General features: G+C 51.2%; 1 protein-coding gene across 7 annotated transcripts in view; it reads right to left on the bottom strand.

The window, feature by feature from the left end:
• CNTFR (ciliary neurotrophic factor receptor) overlaps nt 1-19,252 on the bottom strand; it is a 213,936-nt gene that overhangs the window by 65,021 nt on the left and 129,663 nt on the right. The gene's annotated exons all lie outside the window — the stretch shown is intronic.

Here is a 19,252-nt window from a genome sequence, read left to right as displayed (position 1 = left end):
ATTGTGTTGTTGTGAGTAAGATGCTGGTGAGATGCCTCAGAATCATCTCAGACACTAGCCAAGGGTGGGAACCTTTGAGTAACTGTGCTGATCAGAAGAGTGTGATTCAAGTGTCTTAAAAAAGCTTGGAGCGTATACTGACAGGCAGAAAGAGGGGAGAACCTCTAAGATGAGGCATCTGTGTGAGGAGGGGTAGATGGACTGGGCCCAGATAAACAAGCAGATAGGCAGAAGTGTGGAAGAAGATGGATGGGTGGATGGAAGAATGAATGCGTGTGATCGCAGACAGATGGACAGCTGGCTGGAGGGGCACAGATGGAGGGAAGTGTATGAAGATGAAAGGATGGATGACTATGCAAGTGGATGGATGGATGGATGGATGGATGGATGGATGGATGGATGGGCATATATGAGGATGCAGAGATGGAGGGATAAGAATATAAGCAGCTGGCTGGCTGGCAGCGTCTGTGGATGGAGGGATGGGTGGACAGATGGGTGGGCCAGAGGAGGGATGGAAGGACCAGTGAACAGCAGTGGGGTTGGGTGGATGGCTGTGGAGATGGATGGATGGATGGATGGATGGATGGATGGATGGATGGATAGAATCATAGAATCATAGAATCATAGAATTGTTGAGGTTGGAAGGGACCTTTAAGATCATCAAGTCCAACCTTTAGCCTACCCTGACAAGAGCCACTTCTAAACCGTGTCCCTCAGTGCCCCATCTACCCTTTTTTTAAACACCTCCAGAGATGGTGAATCCACCACCTCCCTGGGCAGCCTATTCCAATGTTTAATAACCCTTTCAGTGAAAAAATGTCTCCTAATATCTAATCTAAACCTCCCCTGACGTAACTTGAACCCGTTTCCCCTCGTCCTATCACTTGTCACCAGGGAGAAGAGGTCAGCCCCCATCTCTCTACAACCTCCTTTCAGGTAGTTGTAGAGGGTGATAAGGTCTCCCCTCAGCCTCCTCTTTTCCAGGCTAAACAACCCCAGCTCCCTCAGTCGTTCTTCATAAGGTTTGTCCTCCAGGCCCCTCACCAGCTTTGTAGCCCTTCTCTGGACACGCTCCAACACCTCAATGTCCCTCTTGTAGCGAGGGGCCCAATGGATGGATGGACGGACGGATGGACGGACAGATGACTAGGCAGATGGGTGGAGGGATAGTTATAGATAGCAGAGTTAAGTAAGAGTCCCAGCACCTTACTCAAGTTCTCCTCTGATTTTTTCTATAGCATAAGGAAAAGACATTTTCTCCTCCCCGTTCCTGCTGGGTCACAAAAGGCTATTGACTCTTCTGGCCTTACGCTTGGGGATCTGCTTGACAGAGACACTGGAGACACTGCATCACCCCTAGCCTTGCATGGAGAAAGGCTTATTGCAGTGACGGTTCCGGAGAACTGCCTGCCTTGCCTGGCTCCTGCCTGTCCAGTGCCTGGCCCCAGGGAAGACTTGAGAGTGGCGGAGGCTTTGGGGTGCCCAGCTCCGCTACTAAGGATTGTGGCTGAGAGCTTCTCTGTAGCTGGTGGCAGCAGGAGTAAGCTGGGAAGGGGAAAAGGCACCTTGAATTATTTCCTATTTGTCCTTAAACACAGTGCAAACACGTTGGCACTCGACCAGAAGGACTGAGGGAACCATTCCTGGAAGACAGGTCTTTGAAAGCAATGCTCCTTTCCAAGGCAATGATTTAAGGCCCCTGACAAAGAAGAAACCAAAAGCACAGCTTCAGAGGAGGCATTTCTCCCCGGCGGGTTTGCTGAGGCTCTTACTGGAGCTGAGAGAGGTCCCAACGTCCCTTCTGCCCCATGCCAGCCATAGGTGTTGCACCTAACCACACTGCCATGAGAACGCACAGTAGCCCCGTGAGCAGGTGTCACCTCCCTTTGCGAAGGGGCACCATGGGGACAGCCCCCCGCCCCCAAGCTGGAGCAGCCCCGTCTTGTGCTGCCAACACCAGTTCTGCTTTAGGATGGGGATGGGTGAGGGTGACCAGAGCTTCTACTGGGAGCCTCCACTTCCCACAGGCTGAGGATGGGCAGGATCCCCCTGCCCCCAGCCCACCCAGAGCCTCACAGCCCCCTCAAGCAGGGAGGGCTGGAGTGGTTTGTGCCCTTTCCTGGTCATCACGTCACTGGTAACACATGGGATCAGAGGCTGAGATGGTGCCTATGCTGCAGGGCCAGCCCTCCTGGATGGACACCAAAGGGTGGCGCAGGCAGAACAAGGGCCAACAGCCAGGGGCTGCAGCTCAGGAGGTTCAAGCTGGTCATGGAAGAGAATTTATTCTCCAGGATGTTGGTGCAGCCCTGAGACAGGTACCTACAGACAGGGGGTATCTCCACCCTTGGAGGTTGTCAGGGCTCTTTTCATCAAAGCCACAGCCGACTGTTGGCGATAGTCCTCTTCTGGGTTGGACATTGGACTAGACACCTCCAAAGATCCCTTCCCAACAACACGGCTGCCATCATTGGCCAGAATTGATCCTTAGAAAAGCTGCCCTGCCCCTACACCACCCTGCTTCTCCAAAGTATGCTGCTTTTTGGGTCAGGCGACAGCAGGAGGGTGAAACGCACATGATGTGTGGCTATGATGCTGCACCCCAACCAGCAACATGCCTCTAAGCATCCAACCCCACCAAGGGCCACATCGTCTGCTGTAGCATAGCATGCCAGACAGGCACAGCAGGGCTTATGTCATAAAGTCCCAGAGCTGGAGAGGAACTGTGGTGATGCATAATGAGGGCAGAAATTACAGCTTCACCCACAGCCCTGCCAAGCTGCAGTGGAGGGAAGGCGGGAGCTGCCCATGGGACAGACACACAGAGCTCACAGTGGTGGACCTGGGGTAGCTCGGTGAAACAAGCTGTGGGCTGCTTTGCTGCCCTCCTAGCGATGGTGAGTGACAATTTGACGGCATGATCTGTGCAACCACAATGCAACGGGAACTAATGGGACAGCGGTCTATCAGAGAGACATGGAGGGAAGATAAGACAAGGCAGCAGGGCCCACAGGAACGTGTTTGGTCCTTCACAAAACCACCCTCCTCAGCTGGAGCTCCTCAACAGAAACGTCATCCTCATTTTCCCTTTTAATGAATCTTGACCTGCATCAAGAGTGCAAGGGCAACAACAACAGGGAAATGCAGCAAACTCGAGGGCTGCCCTGGCACGCGTCATGCTGGGAAGAAACAGAACTCCTCTTGGGACTCTCCATCTTCACCGGATGCTCTCCTTCTGTTCCCACTGAGGCTCCCTATGTGGGCAGCTGCCAGGACAAGCGTGCCGCTAGGCACTGCCCTGTGCCACACGCGGGGAGCTGTGCCACGGATGCGGCCCCAGGGTTTTGTGCCCAGGCGTCCAAGGGGTCTTTTGAAGAGTGAGCAGAGGAAGCGGAGAAGATGGTTTGCATTCCCGGCGCCAGCGCTCACCGCAGCCCCTCAATGGGGCTCTTTGTGCCAGGTCCCGTTGCGAGCCAAGCTCCAGCACGCACACACGGGGGCCAAAACCGCCCTTGCTCTCGCAGCCATTCGCAGACAGACGGGAAGAACTGCTTCCCCCAGAGTCTTCTGCCCAAAGGCACTGTGGGCTGTGGCTGGCGTAAACAGGGCGAGAGCAAAAGGAAAGCACCGAAGCATTTTTGGGGACAGACACAAGCACTCCTCTCCTCTGCAGGACACACAGCCTCTAGCTCTGCCCCTCTTTTGCAGATGGGGAAACTGAGGCAAGGAGAAAGGACAGGTCCCCACTTCCCCCGATAGAACGTGGAGCACTTCTGCAGCAGGATGGAGAATTACACATTTGCTTTCAGACAGAGGGGCCTTCACATCACCCCTGTTAGCCTTCCCGCCTCCCTCCCCAAGCAACTAGCCACGAGTAATCATCTCAGCGGCTAATTATCTCTCTGTGTATGTATTCATAAATTATACATTTAATATTTATGCAGTGCCAGGGCTATGCTGAGAGCTTTCCAAGCAGATAAACCGACGAGGTCTTGCACCCTGCAACTTCCCATGGTAAATGAGATGAATAAGCCCACAGGAGACAAGAAGGGAGCCCCAGAGGGTGGGGAGGGGGAGGCGAAGGAGCCCAGCCAGCAGGTGGAGGGAAGGAGGAGAGCACTGTTTCCCCACATTCACTGGCCATCCCTGCAAGTGCCTCTGCTCAGCTCTGTCCCAGGCTGCCCTGCCTCCTTGAAGCAATGCCTCATGTGCCGGTGCCTGGGGACGAGGTGGCTTGGCCATCTCCTGTCATCCTTCCTGCATGGAGGAGGACATTCCTGGCAATTAGGTCTGGGTCTCACAGAGCGGTGGCACAACCTTGTGGCTTCTTCCCTGTGCCTGCACCGATGCTGGCTGGCACGAGTATCACTGACCATGCCCAAAGCATGCTGGTGGCTTCGCTCCCATCTGCAGTTTCACAGCCCTGAGGTCTGCACTTCTTGAGATGGAACAGCCTCTAGCACTTGAGAGGGTTTCCAGACATCAGCTTCCTGAATCACATCCCACCCTTGATCTCCTTACGTCTATTTCCTTTGGTGCCACTTGTTTTTTACGGCTTTTGTTGCCAGCAGAAACCTTCCCTTCAAGGAGAAGGAATTTCATGCTTAAGGAGGCAGTTCTTCCACGAGTGATTTAAAACTAGATACATCTTTGTAAGGAAACAGGCATAATTAAGTGTCATTGATGTAGCCAAAGATATGGACCGTTCCAAGTTAATTTTGTCCATTAATGAAGAATTGCAGCAAGCAGAGCCCACGTTTGTTTGCTCTGCTTTGGTAAATCCCTGGAGTCAGCAGCTTTGCTCTCTTGACAAGAAAAATAATTAGCAAGAAACTTTAATTAAGAGATAACAGATGGGTGCTAAAGGACTTGTACTCAATCACTCTATGATAGCCTGGGAGCAGACCTCAGTTTACTTCAGGGGTATTGTAAAGGAGACACTTTCCCTTCTGACATGCACAGCTCAAGGCAAGCTCCAGGGCAGGAGAACCTCTTCTCGCAGCCTGGATGTGACCACAAAACATCCTCCCGTGAGGGTCAGAAACCCTTGCTGCCCCTGAAGAAGGTCTCCTCCAGCTTCACAGCAGCGTTACCTCCCACCACTGCTCTGCAGCTGAGCTTACCTCCCTCTGCAGCTACACACCAAACCCAGCCGGGAGACGCTGAGGCTTCTTCCATGAAGCTTAATGCAATATCTGCTGGGATTTTCTGGGGATGAAGGGAAACTTGTGCAATCAAATATGTCATTGTCACAAATGGTAGTCCATGTCACAGGCTCCCTCATGGACCTGATGGTCCAGCAGTGAGGAGGTACAATGCCTGCTCCGCTACTGGCTTGGCATGCTGTCCCCAGGACCGAGCTCCAGGTGACATGGTCAGGATGGTGGCACTTGCATGGCTTGTGCATGGGAGCCAACAAGGCTATGCAGTGGCAGGGCATAAGCACCCTCCTGGGGAGAAAAGACAGTGCTAAACCCAGTGGGAAACCGCAGAACAGAGACCCACCGCTGGAAGCAGAAGCAACACAAGCTTGTAGCAGAAGCGAGGGCCAAGTCCTAGCTGCAGCACTGGCTCAGCCCCAAGGGATGCGGCAGCTCCCTGTGCCTTGTGGGCTGTGGTCCCACGCTGAGCTCTGGCTGAGAGACAAGGTAGCAGGATGAGGGAAGCTGCTGTAGCAGACAAATAACTTCAGTGTCATTTTTCTGCATGTAGCACATCATCAGACTGGCTGAACTGCCGGCTTTGGCCCCGTCTGAGTGGGATCTCACCAGGGAAGGGCATGCCCTCCCTGTGCCAGAACAGCATGGCTATGTCCACATCTCTTACTGGTCTTGGTGTGTTTTCGGCAGCCCCATGTTGGGACGGAGCCTCTCTCACAGCTCTTCAGACCTGCCAAACTACCTCAGCGCAGAGCATCATGCTGGCAGTGCTCCTCACTGCAAGCCAGAAGGGCTCCACATCAGAGGCAGCCTTGTTTCTTCACATGCCACCACACTCCATTCTTGTTGGGAGTAGCAGGGGCTGTACAGCAGTGTGTTGCCCCAACATCAACTTCCCCCTGGCTGGAGGGGACAAGCAAACCTGGGAACAGCAACCAAGTCCATCATGCCTCAATAACAGAGTCTCTCCAGTCATGCACGGGTAGGAGAACCCAAAGAGGCTGCCCTTTCCCATGGCTTTAGGATAGGGCTGAGCTCTGCCAGAGGGTACTAATGCTGCTGTATATCCATCTGCAATGGCTGCACACCCCTAGCACCAATCATCTTGCGTTGCCATAGGCAGGACAAAGAGAAGATGCACCTCTGCTGATACTTCTGCTTTTCTGTCTCAGCTGCTTGCAGCAGAGGGGGCTGGATCCTGTTGGACTGGTGATCTTGGCTTTTGTTTGTTTTTTTTTTTTTCTCCAGAAGACTTTACTCTTGCCTCCCAGGAGGGGACCTGAGCTCACGTGTTGATCTGGTTTCCAGCAGGAGGTCTTGGTACAACCTACACTTGGGTGTCCTAGTTCTTCTGGTCCAAAAATGTCTGTGTCCTGGAACTCCAAGTACTCTCCTTGCTGGGAGAGGCTGAGCTATGACACCATTTTCATCCTAAGGCAAAGGGAAGCCTGGGTGGGATTTTGCCCACTCCTCTTCCTTGCAAAGTCAACTTGAGATGGCTTGTCCTGAAGAAGAGCAGTTGCCCCGTGAAGCAGCAACTCCTCCAACCCCCCTGCACCTACACCACAGCTGCCCTGGCATGTGGGGTGGTATGATATGGAGGGAAAGCTGTTGGAGGACCAGAGGGAGGTGAATGGCACCAACAGAACACAGCACAAAAGTCCCACCAATATCCTCCAAGCTGGGATCACTTGAGCCTTCGCCCTTTGCTGCCAGGTGACTGTTGTTAGCACCGTGGATGAATTAAAGGCTTGTTTTCTGGTCTTGCTTTTTCATGCAGACAGGATAAATAACTCAAGGCCACAAAAGAGTGCTTAGATCAGGCTTTTCAGCACCGTTTAAAGGGAAATCAATACGATTCAGAATTAGGTGCCCAAATTACAGCCGTAAACACAAGAAAAGCTCATTGTGGTCCAGCAACAGTGCAAAGATGCCTGTATTTACTGAGATTTGGCGATGGGGGAGCAGTGCTGGATAGAGATGTCGGGGCACCTCGCACCCCGCTGACCACAACCTGCCTTTTAAGCCTGGTGCACAGCGTACACTTCCCCATCTCTGTTTGCCAATGCCCACACACCTGCTCTCAAATAACAGCCTTCCTCCACGCCAATACACCGGGGGTGACCGCTGTTTGTTCACATAACAACCCGGCTCCCACTTCACCCCACTCAAGGCTGCGGATTAGCATCAGGCATTGTGCAAGAGTTTGGTTTTTTATTAGCACAGAATTATGGAAGTCAGAGGCGTAAAAGACCTGTTGGGTCCCACTCAGTCCATCCTCCTTCTGCCAAGACAGTATTGGTCCCTGCAGCATATTTACTATTTCTTCGGTCTAATTTTACATACTGTACAATCTGTGCAGTGCCAAGTTACGATCCCTGTGTGAGAAGCAGAGCTCTCAATTTCCAGGCTCTTGGGTGTGTAAAATCACAACCGCGATGTTAAATTAACTTTTTTTTTCCCTTGCATTTAATCATTTAATAGCTCTAAAATTCAGCCCCTCAGGCTCTTTCTGTCTGTCTGTTGGCCTGGGTTTTGCCTGCTGTAGGCCAGTGGTTTGTCGCTTACTGATGTAACGCTCACACCCCTGGGCGGATCGGCAGCAGCTGGGCTTGAAGCTGAGACCGCTGCAACTAAACACATGAACTTCTGCAGCCCGAGGATGGAAAAAACTCCTCCGCTTTCTTAACCACAGGTACAGGAGGTCCATCCTCTTCCTTACGACCCAGTCCCAGCAAGCAGGAGGCACAGGGAACACTGCACGTGGGGCCAGGACCCAAAGGCAGCACCCAGGCTATATTTAGAAATCAAAGCAGGGGTGCAACCTGCAGCACCCAAGTATTCTCAGCAACGTCCTCTGCCTAGGAACTCCCAATAGAAACACCCATACTTTTTCCTCCATCCCTACAACCACCAGAGGTTAGATCCCAGGACTTGTTTCTACCCAAGAGAGGGGTTTCTTCCCCCCTGAACCAATACCAAAACTTTTCTTTCTGCACGTGGCTATGAGACAACAGAAGAACTGAGCTGCTGCCAGTGCAGCCCAGCCAATAGGGTGGGAAGAATAGATGCTGGTAAAATGGGAAGCATTTTCCCCGAGTAATTTAATTTTTTTTTTTTACTCAGTCACCATCACTCACTTCTCCAACTAACACTTGCGCTTCTGGAGCCTGCTGATGGTTTCAAAGCAATATTAATAATAAGGCAACCATCTACTTTGCCCATCAGGGGCTGTATTAAGAATTAAGCCAAGGCCTCGGGATTTGCCTCGGTAATAACGAGATATTACATTTGCATTTCATGCCTTTCATTCCAAAGGATCCTCAAGCGAAGCCAAGCCTGGAAACGACCACCGCCGTGTGCTGAGCCACGGCACAGCTGTGGAGCTGCAGCCTAACAGTCACCCAGAGCGTCCGCTGGCTGCAAGCACCTCTGGGGTGAAAGACGGCAACCTATCAGAGCCGTGGCACATTGGAAAGAGCGTTACTTCCACCAGAAACATCAAGATAAGCCCCTGAGCGTCATTAAAGGAGCATTGCAGACCAGGGGAGGACCCCAGGATAGAGCTCCTGGATTTCAGGCAGAACACGGAAGCAGGCTCCAGCTGGAGGTTGAACGAGTCTGGGTCTCTAGTTGTGGGCTGGAAGGTGTATATCTGGGCCATGCATGACACAACTGCAGGATCATAGTCCCCATATGGTTTCTGAGCAGCTCACAGAACACACCTACGAGACAGCAGGAGCCTGCAAGCACTTGATGCTTTGGGGCATACGGACAGATGCTTTGGGTGCCCTCTCTTGCAGGTGTGCACACACATTCTTGCAAAGCACAATGCAGAAGCTCATACCACCTCTGAAAAGAAAGCCTTAAGATGAGGATGGTAAGCTGGATCGTAAATGGGTTTCCCATTGCCAGCAGCAGCACTGAGTGCTTTCAGAGGAGGGTCCACGCAACTCCTTGGAGCTAGCTCCTGTCTGGTCCTGCGCCCATGTTGGTGCCCTGAGCACCAGTGTCCAGCACCCTTTCCAAAACCTCTGAAGCCAATGTTCTTCATTAAGCAGATGAGCATTTCCAAGCAGCCCCCACTGGCTGGCTGGTGGCAGAGGACCCTGGGTTCACCATGCAGAGCCCAAAACAGCCGGAGCTGTAATTTCTATTCAATGCTGGCTGCCTCTCTGCTTCTGGAAACACCTCCTCCTCCGCAGAGCCATTCCTGCTCATCTACCCACCGCTATTCCCTCTCTGTACCGCTTTTATTGCCATCCCTCTGAGTAATCTCTCAAAAGCAGAGAGCAGCGCTGCTTTCAGGCTCTGTGAAACGGGAGCTCAGCCTGCCTTTGAGAGCATCTCCTAACCTCCAATTACTGATGCTGCTGTTTCAGAGAGCCCTCAAGTTGTTGGTTTGTTTTTGTTTTCTTTTCTTTTTCTTTCTTTCTTTCCCATGTTGAGGATGATGAGCAAATGTTAGTTCAGGAGCAGACATTCATTCAGTATGATTTGAACTAATTGCCCATTATTTCCTAAATTTCAACACTTAAAAGATTCGAGTGTCTTATTGCAAAACAACAGCTAAAAGGCCAGTTATGTTCATTGACTGAAATACAAATAAATGTCCCCAGCTCTCTGGAGGGCTCTTGGGTTTGAAGCAGAAGAAGATTTTACAGAAGCATATTTTCTGAAAGTAAGATTACACAGAAGCTCACCATGTCTAGAGCTCCAGTTATCTGAAGGGACTACTGAATTATAACTATTATTAGCACAAGAGATACTTGAATTCTGGAATTTCTGTAAAATGTTTTGAATTCAGATTCTGAAGCATTTAAAGGACTTGAGAAAATATCTTTGGCTCCAAGTCAGCAAAGCACTTAGGCAAGCCCTTAACTTTCAGCATGTGTTTAAGTACCTTGCTGGCTTGGGGCTTTTAACCTAGCAAAAAAGAAAGCCAGAGGAAAGAAAAGCCAAAGGAAGAAGTTCTGGTGTGCGTGGAAATCTCCAGGCAAGCCAAAATAATATGGGAATCTCTTCTGGAAAGTAAGAAAACAAAAAATAATAGTGACTTGCTTTAAAACTAAACACTAGGGGAAGCTTTCTGGAGCGGGGAGAAAGACTCCCAGAACAAATGGAGTATTTCAATGTAGCCTAGCGCCGGCTTCGCTCTCCTGCCTCTTCAGTACGCTGAAAATATTTATTGCTGAAAAAATCACCCCAAACCAACCCCCTTCCCACTTCCAGACTAAGCATGATGAGAGAGAGAAAAATCTTGGCTTCGGCAGTGAAAAAACATCTCTGAAATGAGTCGGCTGTGAGAGGCTGTCTCCATCAGGAGGGAGGAAGAGGAGAAGGGATGAGGGAGTGAATGGTAGTAAGGAGGAGGAGGAAATTGCCCACAGACAGGAGCCAGCAAACAACCGCACACACTGCCTGTGGGAGGGGGAATACGAGAAAGTCCTTAAGGAGAGAAAATCAGTGCAAATCTATGCACGCACGCAGGGAAAGCAGCTACAGGCAGCAAGCAGCTCTCCCCCTACCTCCGGCCTGAGGCCACGAATAGAAAACAAACTGAAGCAGAGCAAAAAGAGGATGCTCTTGCAGCCCACCCAGGGAGAGCGGCTGCCGGCCTGCAGGAGATGGCGAAGGGGAGAGCGGTCGCCTGCGTGGAGACGGGTGGGAGGAGATGCTCCATCTCCTCCAGGCTCCCATGCTCGCAGACCCCGGCCACCCTGGCATGGCCAGGGCAAGCTCAGGATGCCGCAAAGTTGGACATGCTGCTCTGGCCCCATCAAGGCAAAAGCTCAAACTTCCGAAAATTCTCCTTTAAAGAGAAAGAAAAGAAAGAAGAAAAAAAGAAAGAAGAAAGAAGAAAAACAAGAAAGAGGAAAAAAAAAAGAAGAAAAAAAAGAAAGAAGAAAAAAGAAAGAAGAAGAAAAAAAAAAGAAGAAAAAAAGAAAAGAGGAAAGTTCTTTCATTCAGAAGGAAACCAAGGGGTTTTCATGTCTTTTAGGTTTTTTCCAAAACCACCCCACTGCGTTGTACAAAAGGTTTTGCAACCCTTTTTTGGGGGGAAGGAGGAGGGGGAGAGGGGTATCAATTTAAAGTGAAGAGCCTAACCATTTTTGAAAAATACCAAAAAGACATACTGCAGCCTTTCTCCTCGTCCTGCAACTTTTTTTTTCCCCCCTTGACCAAGAAATACGATTTTGTAAAACATTCAGATGTTGACGTGACTTCATTTTCCAACAGAAAATGGGTCCCCTGAGGATTTTTTTTTCTCCATCAGCTCTGCTCAGGACAGATTGGTGGTGCACGCTTCGCTTCCCAACGGAGATGTCTCTCCACGGGGAAGAGCGGGGTCCCAGCGCAGGGGACAGAGGTGGCTCTTCCCCAGCACTCACACTGCTGCAAATGCCTGCAGCCGCCTGGGGACGGCCACCCTGTCACCCTCAGCTCTGTGCTGGCACCCAGCAAGATGCAGCTCTCGCCTTAACAAGCTGACAACTCAAACAGATGAGACAAATGAGGACAGCATCAGTCTTCTTGTCTTACTGACAGAGCTGAAGTTCCCAAAGCAGATTAAATGACTGGCCCAAGGGTGTGCAAGTTGTCAGCATCAGGGCTGGGCTCTGATACTCCTCCTCCCCTGTGATTCTATGGCACCTAGTATATCAACTCCAGGGTTTGGTTGGACTCTCCTGACCCCACTGAAAGACAAACACCCAAAGCACAGGATTCATTTGAGCTGGTGTCTTTTTATCCATCTTGAACCCCTGTATGCCCCTTGGGATGCCAGCACTTGGACCCTGCAGTGACGGCTTGTGGGACTATGAGACAGCTGCTGCGGTGTGCACCGGTGACTCCCCACGAAGCAGCAAAGTAAAAAGCCTTCCATAAATAGCGGTTACACTAAAAAACTCCTAAGGGCTAAGCAAGTTAAGAAAAATGGCCCAAACTCAGTGGAGGAAGGAAAACACAATTAAATCACCTAACAGCCCATATCCGCTAATCCCTCGGGCTACCAGGCTTGACTCCAATGTCTCTGCCTGCTGACACACACCTCCCATACCTTTTTCAGCCCTGGCATTGCTTTTCCCAGCACCCTGGCAAGGCAGCCGTGCACATGTGCTGTGCGGGAGAGAAAGCCCACCAGAGCCCAGGGCTCCCAGCATGCCGTCACAGCCCAACGAGGAGCCCCTGGCAATGGGTTGTGCAAAGTTGTGCAAGGAAAAGCTTGGGAGCTGCTGGGTTCATAGCATTGATTAAAGACACACAGAGTTTGCAGGAGGGTTCAATATTCACCAGGCTGGGAGACACGTTTGCAGTATCATGCAACACTTTAAAAAAGCTGTGACATGCTCTGGGCTGGCCTTCACTGGCGATAGTTCTCACTCTGCAGTCTTCACTCTGGAGCTGTGATTTAGGGCAAGATGAAGAATGTAACAGGATTAAGTCTGCCTACCTAAATCCTGAAGTTTTCCTTCTGGGTCTATATTGTAAAGTCCTACTCATGGATCAACAGAAAGATGCCCATGGCCATCTCTCTGCAGCTGCCAGAAGCAAAATTGCAGAAATATGGAGAAATAAATGCGTCAGGGATAAAAAATCCCATGGACCCAACATAACTCAGTAGAAAAGACGTGCTCAGACTGCAACAAGGTGGACAACTTCACGTGGAGGGATGTTTCACCAACACAGAGAAAGGCTGACCACTGGGTGTCTTGCTCAGATAGGCTTGACACCCCCATTGTCCCATGACTGATCCAACCCCCTCCAAATTTCTTGGGGGACATGGCACATCTCACCTCCTAAAGAGCAATTCTTGGTTGCCCAGGGGCTGTGAGGTTGCAGCTGCATTATTATGGGGAAGCTGGAAGGAAAAGAGAGTGCATGGAGGACCCACGTTTCAACAGCTGAATCTCCTGGTGGGTTTATGGACCCCGCACTGACCCTGCTGCCATGCAGAAGAGACCAGCAACTGCGCTAAGGCTAAGTCAAGCTAAGCCAATGCCAAGTACCAGACAAAAATAAGAAAAAACTCACAACCCTGCAAAAATGTATAAATTAATATCTCTTTTAAAATAACAGCTCCCGAAGTCCCATGTCATTACTATTCCCTCAGGATTTTCCTTTCTATCTCCCATGCTGCCATCGCAGCAGCTATGTAACTTTTGAAGAGCACAGACCGGCAGCATAAAAATGGCCGCAGTGATTATATTGCAACACTTCACTGCTTCCCTGAGCTGCAGCTCCCTCCTTCACTGTTGGAAGTGAAGTACGATCAATGCTAATTAATTAAGGGCCAGAACCTACCAATCATGGTCACACTGAGTTCAAGTGCTGTTTCTTGAATATTCAGGGCTCACTCTCCATAAAAGCAAGGAACAGTCTCCAGCAACTTGGGCTGAAAACAACAGAAACTCTCTTTGCAAGCCAGGAGGGATGGATAGACATGTCTGTCTCAGGGCTGGGAGCTGGAGGAGTCGCCTGCGCAGGGGCAGACCCGTGTGACAAGGCTGTAAATCAAGAAAGTATCATTGACACAACGGGAAGGGCAGTAATGCAGCTTGAAGGCATCCCTAAAGGCTTTCTGCCAACAGGAACCATGGAACCGGCAGAGATATTACACCATTCAAGGCCAAGAGGAGGATGCTTGCGATGTGTCCAGAAAGAGAGCACAAGCATCCTCCAAGAGCAAGGAGGAGAAATACCCTTTATCTTAGCACCCAAAGGGCTGCGCCCAGTGATGCTGGGAGAAGGCAAGGCAAGGAATGGGTGTTACTGGGCAAAGCTGGAGGACACTCCTCAAAGGCAAGGCCTTGGAGATATCTGAGGCAGAGAAGAGTCCCAGTAAAGCGAACGGAATTCCAGCAGGAGCGCCACTGGGAATGCTGCTACAGCTCACTGGCAAGTGAGCCTGTGGCCATTGGCATTGGCCACGGTTCCTGCCTGTGCAAGGGGGCTCGCATGATGCTCTTAAGAGCTGGGAGGAATCAACAGGGACCCAAGATCCAGAGCTGCCCTTCCCTGATGCTACAGAGCCGGGATCCTCACTCGAAGGCAAAAAGAGACAAACACACAGGCCAATTACCCCGTGCTTCCCACCACAAAGGTAAAAGTAATTTTTGAGTCTGCTGCACACAGGAACTTGGATGTGATCACCAGCCAGGTGCCTCACTGCATCCCAGGTAATGCTGCATCCCCTCCCAACAGCAGGAGTCCTGCAGGGCTCAGCTGCCCCCTCTCACTCCTCAGAAACATCGCTGGATTCTCGTGCTTTGCCCCAAACCTCTCCAGTTGTCTCAGCAGCTGGCACAGGTTGTGGCAGATTTCCAAGCTCCCAGTTATGGCCAGACACAGAGGCTTCCCACGGGAAATCGCAGTGAGAGGAGCAGACAGACAGACATCAGCTTCTGGATTTAATACACTCTCACTCACGCGTGCCTCAGTTTCTCATTTGCACAGCATGCAAATGAGAAATGCTCTCAGCTGGAGCAACCACACCACGGGGCAGGCAATCTGCAGAGGCAGCAGAGTCCGACCTGCCAGGGCTTGCGGCTTGGCTGGAGTCAGGGGCTCCCTGTGACTCATCCCACATATTCTCAAGTTCACAGCTACGGCTGGAGACTCCCCTCGGGAGCGAGCGCTCCAGGCTTGGCTTTCCATTTCCCCCAGAGAGGGTTTGCGCGTAAACAATACGAATGGTGAGCAGAGCTCTCCTGCCTGACGGAGATCTGTGCTTGGACGGATGCATGGATATGGTACCCAGCAGCGGACCCCTGTGCAGATGCTCTGCCTGATGGAGGGTTGCACCAGCCACTGCTGTCGTGAGCCTGACGTCCTGCTGCTCACAACAGGACAGGACCCTGACCCCCCTCCACCGCTCTGTTACCTCTGTGAGGGATGCTCAGCAATGTCCACGGCTTTATTTCAGTTTGGATCCTGGAGGCAGCAGGTGTGGTTCCCTGCAAGCAGCACAGACCAGCAGAGGACAGAGGGGACCTCTCTCCAGAGAGCAGAAGCATGCTTTGGCACAGCAAAACCTTCTTTCCCCACCTGTCCTCTGCCAGCAGAGCTGTTACCCAGCAGCGTGCCCAACGCCTGGATATCAGAAATACATGCACATACATGCACACCTCATTACACCTTAGGAAATTCGGAAGGAATCAAGCAAGGCACACCACACGCTGCAGCTCTGCTTTAGCTTCTGCATCCCAGTCAGCTCCTTGGTGTGATGGTGCCAGCTTTCTTCTGCCTACAAAGCACACGGCTCTTGGCTGGCAGAAGTTCTTCAGGCTTCCAGCCTCGCAGGTCAATGTTTCGCAGCATCGACTCTGCAGACCTCTGGCTGCTTTGCAGTACTCCAGAATAGATAACTAAGAAGAATCCGGCTGCCACTGGATGGCTTAAATCTACTAGCAGGGATCAGCACTGGGGGGAAACGCTTGAGGCTTTGCAAGCCAAAAAAGCTCAGAAGGTCAAGTGGGAGGAAGGGCAGTGCATGGCTCTGCCAGCTGTGTGCACCCCGCGGCAAGGCTCTGCTCCATCCAGGGGGATTCTGCACTAGGAGGTGGATGTGTCTTTCCCAGGGATGTGGGACAGGGACTCACCCTGCACACAGATATACACAACTGTGCAAGGAAAAGTTTTTAGCACCTTCCCCTTGTCTCCTGAGTGGAGACAAAAGCTGTTTCTTTCCCACGTTGAGTCACATAACACAAAGCTGCTTCCCCAACACCAGCCTCTCCAGTATGGGTCTAAAGCAAAGGAAGGCTGTACAATGAGGCTCCAGAGTCCTCAGCTTCAATTAGCGCCTGGTGGCAGCTAAGCCTAAATAACAATCTTTCCCAGCAAATCCTACTCCAAGAGATTAATGGTCCATACACTGGACTAATACTGCTGTAACCCCTCCTGCCTCCATCACCGCCGATTGCTATGCCGTTTCACTTGACTTCTCCACCTGATTGGCCTTCCTGGAGCACTCATTACAAGGTGACACGCACCACTTTTCCCCTCTGTAATGAGCCTGCCACAGCCCGTGCTCAATCCTTCTTCTTCTTCTCCTTTTCCTTTTAAATATACCGCAATTATATTGGGTTCTCTGCATGGATCCGCTCCATTTAGTGCTGCCCAAGACTGCTTATCCTGAAAGATGCTCTTTTCATTTGCAGGACAGACTACACATCTTGCAAGCTGTTCTCCTGTTTGTTTTTTACACTCCAGCATCTCCCACCCGGATTAGGAATCTGGGTATCAGGTATTTCCCTTTGCACAGAAGCACAGTGTCTGCCCAGAGAAATTAACCCCCCCCAAAAGACTCTGATTATTAAGGTTTGTGCGTGTTGCGTCCCAGCATCTGCGCTCCCGAGCATGCTTCATGGTTCCTTTGCTCTCTTCCTCCCTAACAAAATCCTCTCCCTGGAAAGTAGAGATGATAGTGTTTGGTCTCAGTGTCTCACTGTGGCTGTGCTCCCATTACCCAGGGCTTTGCTTGGTCACAGGTGTGTCACGGGTGGCCTGAAGACAGCATCTAGTGACTCACTCTGTGTCCAACACTACTGATGGATGTGCAGGACCTGAACATCTCAGCCCCAGCCCTGGCTGCCCTTTTGGTCCTGGGGTCTGTCATGCACAGCCCTGCTGACACGCTCTGGGAATGATTTGTAGCACCCTCTGCTAAGGTCGTGGGCTCCTGCAAGCGGCGCCCGGAGCTGCCCCCAGAGCTGCAGCACTTCGCTCTTTCAGCCTGACCGGAGATTGGCTTCGCAGCCCCCGAGCAGCCTACAACCCAGGACTTCAGTCACTGGAAACACTTCAAAGGGGATAAATAATGAGTGGCACCTTCAGTCCAAGTTCAGCTGGACACGAGTCGCTGAACAGGCTGGTGGGGACCAGGCTGCTTTGGAAATGTGAGATGGCTGGCTCCCTGAGGTGGCCGTCTGTGACTTACAAGGTGAGACCTTTCCGAGCTTTTGGAGGCTAATTGAAGCCAAACCCCTGAAGCACTAAAGGTTTCCACTCCAACTGTCACTGTTTTATGAGATCTTCCATTTCTGGAAGGCTTTGAGAATGTAACAACAGGCATAAAAAACAACAGGCTCAATCCACGGACAAGGATTGCTTCCTCCCTCGCCAAAAGGAGCTCAGTGCTAGGACAGGACACAGCCCTTCTTCATCAGCCAGAGCTCAAGTAAAGAGCAAAGCCCATGGCTATTCCCTGTGTGCTGGGCTATGCCTCAGCTCCCTGCGTCTGAAAATCTCTGCAAATGAGATTTTGGCTCCACCAGCATTTGGGGGCTCGCAGCTGCTATGGCAATGCCTTGATTTACAACCCAGTGTCGGCAGAGGAAGCGATGCTCCTGCTTCACACAACGGGACGATGCCACCCTGAGAACATGACCTTTGTCCAAACCCTTCCTCCCAGCTTCTCCCATGATCTGGGCTTGTCCAGCAGTGGGCTTCAGCAGGGATTTGTGAGCAAGGACCCAGCTGGCTTACACAGATGCTGCAAGAGCCAAATGCTGCTCCCTGTCTTACACTGTTCCCTCTGCACATCCGCACCAGCAGGTCCTGCCTCCTCCCGTTGGGTAATGGCAGCTTTGCCCTGCCAGCAGTAACTCCCAGGGCTTCATCCTGAGCTGAATGCTCTCCATCCAAAGCTCCTCTGCGTGTCCAGGTGGACTACAAACTCCATTCCTCCTCCTTCATTGCTTGTCGATATGTTTAATGAAGTCTAAGAGACTACTGAGACATGGTTTTCCTTGCCACTGGCAGAACTAATGAATCCTGGCAGACTGCGAGGCTCCCAGCAGTTTCTTCTTCTCACCACAGATGTGAACTATTTTCTCCAGTTCTGTGGGATTACAGGTTTGTACAAAACCTGTCAGATCTTTTACTTTTACCTTTACTTACCTTTTCTTTTTTCTTTTTTTTTAATCTTTTACAGCTTTGTGATCTGCTTCAATACACCAGACTGATGGAAGTGTTCATATTTTTGTTAGCATCCCAGATATTTCACACCAGATTTCCTTCCAAGATCTCAGATGGCTCATGTGGACCTGGGGACAGATCCCAGCTTTGATTCAGAACCTCATCTCTGTTGGCTCCATTTCAAACAACTTCTTCCCTTCCCAGAAAGGGGTAAATTAAGTGCAAGCGCCTCCAGACAGACTTCTATAGCAAATGCAGGCAGTTTATTTGTACTGTCCATTGCCTGTCTCCAAACTTCAGTAACTTGCAAAGAGCGAGTCTTCAAAGCCTTGCTTCCTCTCACCTAAGTGCCAGTCCCTCTATTTTCCTTCCTGTCCTTCTCCTCCCTCCCCAACCTGCACTTTAAGAGCATCTCTCCTCATGCGTCCGACAGCACTTTGCACGACGGGACATCAATCTCGCGCTGACTTGTGGCGCTTTTCCAAAAGCACAGACCCTGGGTGCATGCCACAAGCTCTCAGCTCCCTGTCTGACGGGCACGACCTGAGCTGTGTTCCTTGCAGTGCACCCCAGCGAGACCGGCCACCCTGCCCCACGCACCCACCACTTTCTGCGGGTGCAAAATTAACAGAAGCTGGGTGGAAATCAATGCTCTCAGTTTCCCAGTGCCCAGGTGGGAGGAGTGAGCCCAGGACACGCTCCCCATGGGGCTATCCTGCACCGCCATCCAGACCCCCGGAGGATGCTCAACTCTGGGACCTGCAGGGTGATGAGGGAGCGGGCAAGGAAACACAGGCACTAAAAATAGGCTGTCTGCGGTAGGGGCTGACCACATTTATTAGTAAGCCTGTGCTCCAGCTGACCACAAGGTCAGCCCCTGAGAGCTTGGCCATAATTCACTCTGTGTCTGGGCAGGAAATCTACTTGAGCTCAGAGGGATGTCCAGTAATAGAAAAAGATGTTCCAGAACCCAGGGCTATTTCTGATGTTTTCTTTTACTTTGCAGACAGGGAACCTTTCGGGAGATGCATCTTGTGGCGGGAAGAAAAAAAATTTAAAAAGGACCAGGTGCTCCAGGACAGACATAGGGGTAAGAATAAAAAAGTGGGGTGCAGAAGTTTGTGCCTGTTTGGGTCTGGGGTTCTTCTCAGACAGACTCACTTTCACCATGC

This window comes from Larus michahellis, chromosome Z (assembly GCF_964199755.1).
Source record: "Larus michahellis chromosome Z, bLarMic1.1, whole genome shotgun sequence".
NCBI lineage: Eukaryota > Metazoa > Chordata > Aves > Charadriiformes > Laridae > Larus > Larus michahellis.
Note: the sequence above shows the minus strand (reverse complement) of the source record. Positions and strands in the feature narration are given on the sequence as shown.